Source organism: Mus caroli, chromosome 9 (assembly GCF_900094665.2).
Source record: "Mus caroli chromosome 9, CAROLI_EIJ_v1.1, whole genome shotgun sequence".
In the NCBI taxonomy this organism is placed as follows: Eukaryota; Metazoa; Chordata; class Mammalia; order Rodentia; family Muridae; genus Mus; species Mus caroli.
Window position 1 is genome coordinate 91,223,598 of NC_034578.1, and position 7,967 is coordinate 91,231,564.

At 42.9% G+C, this 7,967-nt stretch overlaps 1 protein-coding gene and 1 non-coding gene across 2 annotated transcripts in view; both read left to right on the forward strand.

Moving 5' to 3' along the window:
• Positions 1-7,967, forward strand: part of Pcolce2 (procollagen C-endopeptidase enhancer 2) — an 80,988-nt gene that overhangs the window by 3,398 nt on the left and 69,623 nt on the right. The gene's annotated exons all lie outside the window — the stretch shown is intronic.
• Positions 5,540-5,671, forward strand: LOC115032004. Its single transcript, XR_003837653.1, has one exon. It is a non-coding gene; the product is annotated as a small nucleolar RNA SNORA4 (small nucleolar RNA).

Consider the following 7,967-nt stretch of genomic DNA (forward strand, 5'->3'; position numbering starts at 1 on the left):
CAGTGTCTGAAGGACACTCTGAATAATAAACTCTGCATCTTCTCAAGGCTCTTATGTAAAATTGTATAGTATTTGTGCATAACCTGGGTGTGTCTGCACATTTTAAAACATCTCTGAGTCACTTAATAACCAACCCAAGTAAATATCATGTAGAGCTGTTGTACTATATTTTTAAGGGAATAATGATGTGAGGATGCAATGCTAATTTTTTTCTCAACATATTTTCGATTAATTCTTGGTTGAGCCTGCAAATGCAGAGCAATCTCCCAGTGTCGGTGCATTATGGCTCCCAACAGCCTCCCCAGCATTGATGACCAGCCTGTGGTGACCCAGGGACTTAGAACAGGAAGGCTACAAGAAGCATATGTGACAACCCACAGAGCCTTCTGATTGAAATCTCCAGGGGCACAAGCATGGGCCCTCTCACAACACCCTGCTTAACTAGGCCAGCAGCCGTCACTAGCTCTACTCTCTCGGACCACAAAATTATGGTGGGGTTAATGGCTGAAGCCTAGACAGTTATTAGAAAGAACGCCACTTTTCATTATTATTACATTTTTCTTATTCTCAAGAATTTCATATATATGTACAATGAAATCCAACCATGGCTAGTCCCCCATCTCCTCCTCCAATGGCCCTCCCATCCTCCCCAACATGTTCTCCCAATTCANAATATATGTTGCTATTTTCTACAACTCACTAGTCAAGTTAGTGCTGTTCCACAGGTACATGGGTGTTGGAATAAAGGCTGATTATCCCTCCCCGAGCAACTTTCGACTGTCTGTAGCTTCTCAATAAGGGGCAGGTTTGGAGATCTACCCTCTAGGTGCTAGAGTTTTGCCTGACCTGACTATGCAGGTCACCCCAGCTGCTGTGAGCTCAAGAGTGAGATAGTCAGGGCATGTCCAGAAGACAGCACCCACAGCACTTCTCCTGATCTCCAGCTCTTACAGTCTGCCCACCTCATCTTCTGTGATGGTCCCTGGTCCTTTGTGACTTGTCGCATTCCCGTAAAACTTCAGTCTCTTATCCTTAGCACTTTGATAAGTTACACATCTCTCTGTTGACTGCTGCCCACTGAAGAACACCAATCTTCCTTTGGTCACAATAACGGGTGTAGGGACAGACCCACATCCAGAGAGAGCCAATACAACTGGATGCCATTTGTAGTAAGTCTCAGGAAAAGGAGAATTACTTTCTTCCAGAGAGACTCTCTTATAAGCAACAGCTGTCAGAAAAAAAAAAGCCTATGGCCAATGAATGAGCTGAGGTAAGAAATAGGAGGTGGGACAATTGCAGGAAAAGATTCTGGGATGTGACGAGATGGACCAACCACATGGCAGAATGTGAGTTAAGTTATGAGCTGGACAGAGAAGAAGAGCCTAGCTATATGGACAATGTATTTATAAATGTATTTTGAGTCTGAGTCTTATTTCTGGGAGCACAGGGCTGGGAGGAAGAACCGGAGTTCTACACTTTTTCATATTAAGAAACCGAGGTTTGTTTGCTTGTTTACATCTGAGGCGCTAATGAAAATAAAAGAAGAAATAAAAAAAAGCAATCACATATCTGATATAAAGGCATTTAACACAGTTAAAGTATGAGGTTTATAATTGACATAAAAATACAAAATGCCACATATTTATTATATATAATACATATAGTATGAGGACTTCCTAATACAGGGTCATAACCTGAACAGCTGCAGTCTCGCTGGTCTGAAGACTCCAGTTTACGAAGTTCTGTTCTCCCCGATCCAACCTAGGACTCTTGGGCAAGACTAATGATACTAAAGGCTCTTCCTGGACAAGGGATGCTCTCAGCAAGTTGTGATGCTGGCCCTGAGGAACAGGCAGACACAATGCTAGCAAAAACCAAGAGCCTCCACCACACTCTCAGCCAAGCAGCTAATTCTACTCAATCTGTAACTTTACGATTACACAGAAAATCAAAGTTCCTCAGATGGCAAATTCTAGGTGGAAAATTTAAATATTTTAAATCAATTTGTACCTGTCAGTGAAGAGGACTGCTTGTGGACGTTGTACATCGTGGTGCGCACTAGGCTCCGCACCACGATGTACAACGCCACAAGCAGACCTTTAATCCCAGCACTTGGGAGGCAGAGGCAGGTGGATTTCTGAGTTCAAAGCCAGCCTGGGCTACAGTTTCAGGATAGCCAGGGCTACACAGAGAAACCCTGTCTCAAAAAACCAAAAACAAAAAAACTGCTTGTGGACGTTGTACATCGTGGTGCGCACTAGGCTCCGCACCACGATGTACAACGTCCACAAGCAGTAACCAATACCCCGCCCCCCCCCTCCCCCCCGGAGCTCGTGTCTCTAGCTGCATATGAATCAGAAGATGGCCTAGTCAGCCATCAGTGGAAAGAGAGGCCCATTGGTCGTGCAAACTTTATATGCCTCAGTACAGGGGAACGCCAGGGCCAAGAAGTGGGAGTGGGTGGGTAGGGGAGTGGGTGGGGTAGCGTGTGGGGGACTTTTGGGATAGCACTGGAAATGTAATTGAAATAAATACCCAATTAAAAAATATGGAAAAAATTAGTTAATAAAACCAACATTTACTCCCCCCAAATAATTAGTTCTTTCCAGGCTATCAGAATAAATAAACCAAACCAAACAAAATTTGAAAAAAATGAAACCATACCAGGAAATATTTTTAAAACCATAAACATCAGAGAAGGAAAAAAAAATCACTGTAAGCATGTAGTATTTCCTTAGACGAGATGTCTTTAATGTAAAGATACTATATAAGCAAAGTAAGAAACAGAGAAAAACAACCTAAAGATCAGCTCGTTGAAAAAGTTTAATATCTTAATAATTGCATTGTTCCTGCAAGAAGGCACTGGAAGTCATCAGTTAATTGCAAACACATCTTTTAAAAAGTCAGCCCTAGCCGGGCGGTGGTGGAGCAGACCTTTAATCCCAGCACTTGGGAGGCAGAGGCAGGTGGATTTCTGAGTTCAAAGCCAGCCTGGGCTACAGTTTCAGGATAGCCAGGGCTACACAGAGAAACCCTGTCTCAAAAAACCAAAAACAAAAAAAAAAAAGTCAGCTCTAATGTTGGAGCTACGACACAAGGTTTTAATTCTTGACATATTTAGTAAAGCACTATGTAGAATCATTTAAATTTTAAAAAAAGATAATATTTTATTGGGTAGTACGCGTGATGGCTTTTTCTCTTCATGTCGATATCCAATGGTGATATTTATAGGCTAGTTGCTAAACAAATGTGTTTTTTGAAAGATTACAACAGCCAGGGTTTGCTCAAGAATACTATTGTTCACATACCACATAGGCTGTCTTCCAGCAGACACTAGCTTGCCAAGCTTCAGATGGCACCATGATGAACTAGTACATTTGCTCTTAACCAGCTCATTGCTCCCTGCTCTGGGGACTCTGATAGCATGTGTCACTGAGAGATGACCACCCTGTGGCCACTATTTCTCTTCTCACAGTTGGGTCCACTAAGACAGAGCCTTCAAGCCCTTATGACATGAGGTCTGGCAAAAGCCACCCACCAAATCAATGGATATCACCATGTTCTGTTGATAAATTCTGTTGTTCTTCAGTTACAGTGTTGACTTCAGTCACTGCTTTATCCAATCACTCCTTAATGTGGCTTTTGGCTTTGTTTACGTCCTTTGCAACTCTCTTCCAGTTGGTCTGTACAAAGCCACCATGACTGGAAATCTGCAGAAGAAAACCATCCCCTACCAGCTGCTGCAAGTTTTCTGTCCTTCTGGAGTTAAAAATCCCTGCACAGCAGAGTCAGGCCACCCATTACAACCTGAGGAACTACTGAGTATTCTTCTACCGTCGGCCCTGAACTGTGGCCAGATACTCAGTTCCACCAGGGGTGTCTTCCTGCATACTCAGCTAAGTGCAGCACTCCAGAAGACTGGTCATTGCTTTCTCAGAGTCTTGGGGAAGGAGGTTCCCGGGCTCTATGATACCACCTGCTGCCAATTTGCGAGTGGTCTCCCAATAAGTCCTTCTTATCCAATAAACTCAAAGTCTGCTACTGCTTCAAGTGTCTTGTGAGCCGATGTGGCAGTAACTAGAAATTGGACCAACAGGGAAGAAACAAAGATGAGAGGCTGGCTGGGTTCCAGTGATATCCTTGGAACCAGGATTCACCTTTCAGTCACGAGAGCCAGCTCACCTTAGTTTCCTGTATAGGTGTTTGCACCATTTTTTTTTTCTATTAGGCTGCAATCTTTCATACAAGCAGCATAGGGCTGAATGTAAGATGNTATAGTCTACTTTTATTTTTTCTCATCTAGTCTTTATTCCAGTCTTGAGAGATAATCAGGAGCCATGGTTTTATTGTCCCATGGAAGAAGTGATAATACTATGTCCTTGTTATTTTTAATGACTAGCCCAAGGCTTGGAGTTGGCCACTTTCTGATTTGGAAAATAGAAAATCTCAACATGATGAGGTCATCAAGACACAGCACTTGATCAGGTTTATTTACAAAGATGGTCTTGGGAATAATTTTAGAAAAAAAATTGATATATTAAATTCATTCTTCCCACATCTATTAATGTAATCTTATTCTATGACTGGTCATGTTTACCATATAGTTCCCCATGTTAATGAAGAGAAAACTTGCCTCTCATAAATTCAGTTGACTAGTAAAAATGAACGAAATGCTTGGAAACTACACATCAGCTCCCGGTTGCTTCCTCAGTCTTCTCCCAGAGAACTGTTATTGAACATGGGACACAGCCTGTAAGTACCCCAAGAAGCCAAGTTCAGCTGCCTATACTCAAGAAGCCAATTAAAACAGCTAAGTTAACCGAAAACAACAACAGAAAATGGAGATTTATTCAATGTGTCCACATGGAGAAGGGGACAAAGACATATTCAATGACACCCAGTTCAGTCACATACAAGCCCATTGAGCTCCCTACCTGAGAGCAGAGTCTGACAATAGTTAATACAAAAATCAGTACAGGATTTCCAGTTGCCAAGCCCCAGAGGCCCAGGATTGGGTGAAACCCAGAGACATTCAGTCAGATTGATTCGGGTTAAGAATCTAGACCAGGGCAGCAAGTGGGCTGTAAAGTGAATAAGTAAAAAGTAAAAAAAAAAAAAAAAAAAAAAAAAAAAAAAAAAAAAAAAGTAAAAAAAGAATGCCTAGGGCAGTGGTTCTCAACCTGCCTAATGCTGTGGCCCTTTAATACAGTTCTTCATGCTGTGGTGACTCCCAACCATAAAATTATTTTCATTGCTACTTTGTAACTGCAATTTCTCTACTGTTATGAATCATAATGTAAATATCTCTGATTTTTGCTGGCCTTAGGCAACCAACCCCATTAAATCAGCCCCCATGGGTCGTGACTCATACGTTAAGATCTGCTTGTCTAGGTGAACAATCTGGGAGCTGTCCTTTCAAGAAAGAGTTGACTGTCAATCTCTGGGGCAACACGGCATCTGCTGTGGCCAGGACTCTGAAGCAGCTCAACACCAGCATTAATCACTCAGATGCTTCAGAATGACCAGTTTCTGTCCATCCTGCTCATAAGAAGTGCTCCAGAATATTAAAAAACCTTAACCAATTCATGCTATTTGGCAGAATGAGTATGACCACACTCCACTGTGGGCTATACTACTTAGTATGGTTCATTACTATATTGTGGCCTACATTGATAAAATTAATAATAATAATAATAATAATATCAATTTAATTAAAAAATCAAAAAGAGAAACTAAAATATAAAAGATTAAAAAAAAGAAGTGCCCCAGAAGCTTTTCACTTCATTCCCCCAGTAATGAAACATAGCTAAGCTTAGCTTCAGGAGGGAGCCAGCAAACACCTGCCATCTTGAAAGGCTCCCAAAGGCTAGGGCAGGTTCCTTCTCTCTTCCGCTCCAACACTGATTTTCCCCCTCTCTTTGTACAAGTTTGCCAAGGCCACCCCACCCCAGCCTTCTTTGTCTTGCTCTACCTCACTAGAATCTCACTGGGAATAAGAGTGCCTATAGGTTTCATTGCTCACCAACTACCAGCTCTTCAATTACCACTTGGATTCTTAAAGTTCATTTTCTTTGTTGGNTGGTCTTTGCTTTAAATAGTTTGTTGTTTTTGTTAAAATTTCCAGATGCTCTTGGCAGTGATAATGTTAAAGGTGGAGTTATTTGTCTGCTATGCTGCTGATGGAGACAGTCAAAATGTCTTCAGACTTGCTAGAATTCTTTGACAAGAGGGTAACCTGAGCTTGGATTCAGGTTATGATCATTCTGGAACTGTTCACAAAGCCTTATAGTTTGTTTTTCTTGAGTGGTGCTGTAGTGTCAATGTTTGTGCCCTTCTCAAATATTTGAAGTGACAATCTCAGGTACAGGGCTTAGAGGGTGGATCTTTTTTTTGGGGGGGGGGTGATGGATGATAAGGAATGGAGCTGAGGACTGGGGTAAGTGGTTGATCTCACAAGATCAAGGCAGTTGCTGTACTCCTCTGCCAGGCAGACACCGAGAAGAAGCACCATCCATGAAAATCAGTGAACATCACAGACTCCATGAGAGCCCCAATACAAACTTCCCTGATTTTAGAGAAACAAAGATTTGCTGTTTATAAACCATTGGGTCTATGGTACTGTCTCTAGACATATTAAAATGTCTAGTCTCTTTTTTCTTATAGTGCAGCTCTTCTGGTTTCAGTGACAGTGTAGGGAAGACTTGGGTGTTTAGATCTTTCTTTTTTGAAAATAAGAAATGTAATCCAAGGTTGTCCCTAGATTTGAGACCCAACGAGGACACAGTCTGAACAGTTAGGAGAGGCAAATGATAAAGTTATCCTCTGTGCATTTAGTTCAAAACTGAATTGCCCGTAGGTGACAGCTGTAGAACAGAAGTGGACAGGGAGATGACTCCCCTAGGCATCCCGAGACAAGCCCATCCAACAACGCCCTCCATACAAGCCCACTTACTCTTCCAGTGGTGAGATCTCCCTGGTGGGAGGAAGAGCTAGAGCACTGAATTCTGATACCTGTGGTCTTCACAGGGTCACAGGAAGGTACCTCCCCTTCTCCTACTCCACGCCCACCTACTCCAAGGGGTGGAAAGCAAAGCTGCCCTTTGGGATAAAACCCTGGAATCCAGCGCATAGTCCTCCTTGCAGGAGGGAATCTGCTGTAAGGACTGTCATTGGCTGGCAGCCCTGCCCACTACACGCACGCTGAGATCTATTGCTTCAGGCATGCCAAGTGTTTCCACCCATGTCGACCACACCCCTCACAGTCTCCTGCCTCACTGGGCTACCTTTGTTAAAGTTCTTCACTGCTATAAGCTTCTCAGAGGATAAAACCCACATGTTACAAAATGATGAGATTATTTGAAAAATAAAGCCTCNTTTAACAGTAGGAGGTGACAGCGATGGGAGCTTTGGAGAGGCCGAAGGACAACCTCAGGTTTCAATCTCAGGAGTCACTCATCTCCTTTTTGAAACAGGGTTTCTTGTTGACCTGGAGTGTATTGATTATAGACTGTTGAGCCTCTGAATTCAGGATCCTTCCTGTGTGTGCCACTATGCCTGAGGCATAGTGGGGGTGCTGGGCATTGCCCGAGACATAGTGGGGCATTGAACTCAGATCCTGAGCCAAATCCTCAGCTCCTAAAAAAATAGACTTTACAGGCATTCTTAGCAACGCGTGTAGGACCTGGTCTGTTCTACCTCATGCTGTATCTCCATGGTGGGCTGTAGCACTGGGCATTGAGAAGGCTCACAACAGGAAAAACAGAAGGAAGGGAGGGAGGAAGAGAGGGGGGAGAAGGAAAGAAGGAAAAAAGATGTGGATTAGCCCAGACTGAAAAATCTAACCAGTGTTGAAAAGGAAAAGCANGCGGGCTGATGTGTAGTAGCCTCAGATTGGAATCTAAGAGAGAGCGTTCCAAAGTGTGTTTCTAGTGTGTCTGGGAGACACACACATGAGCAGGCGCATTCAT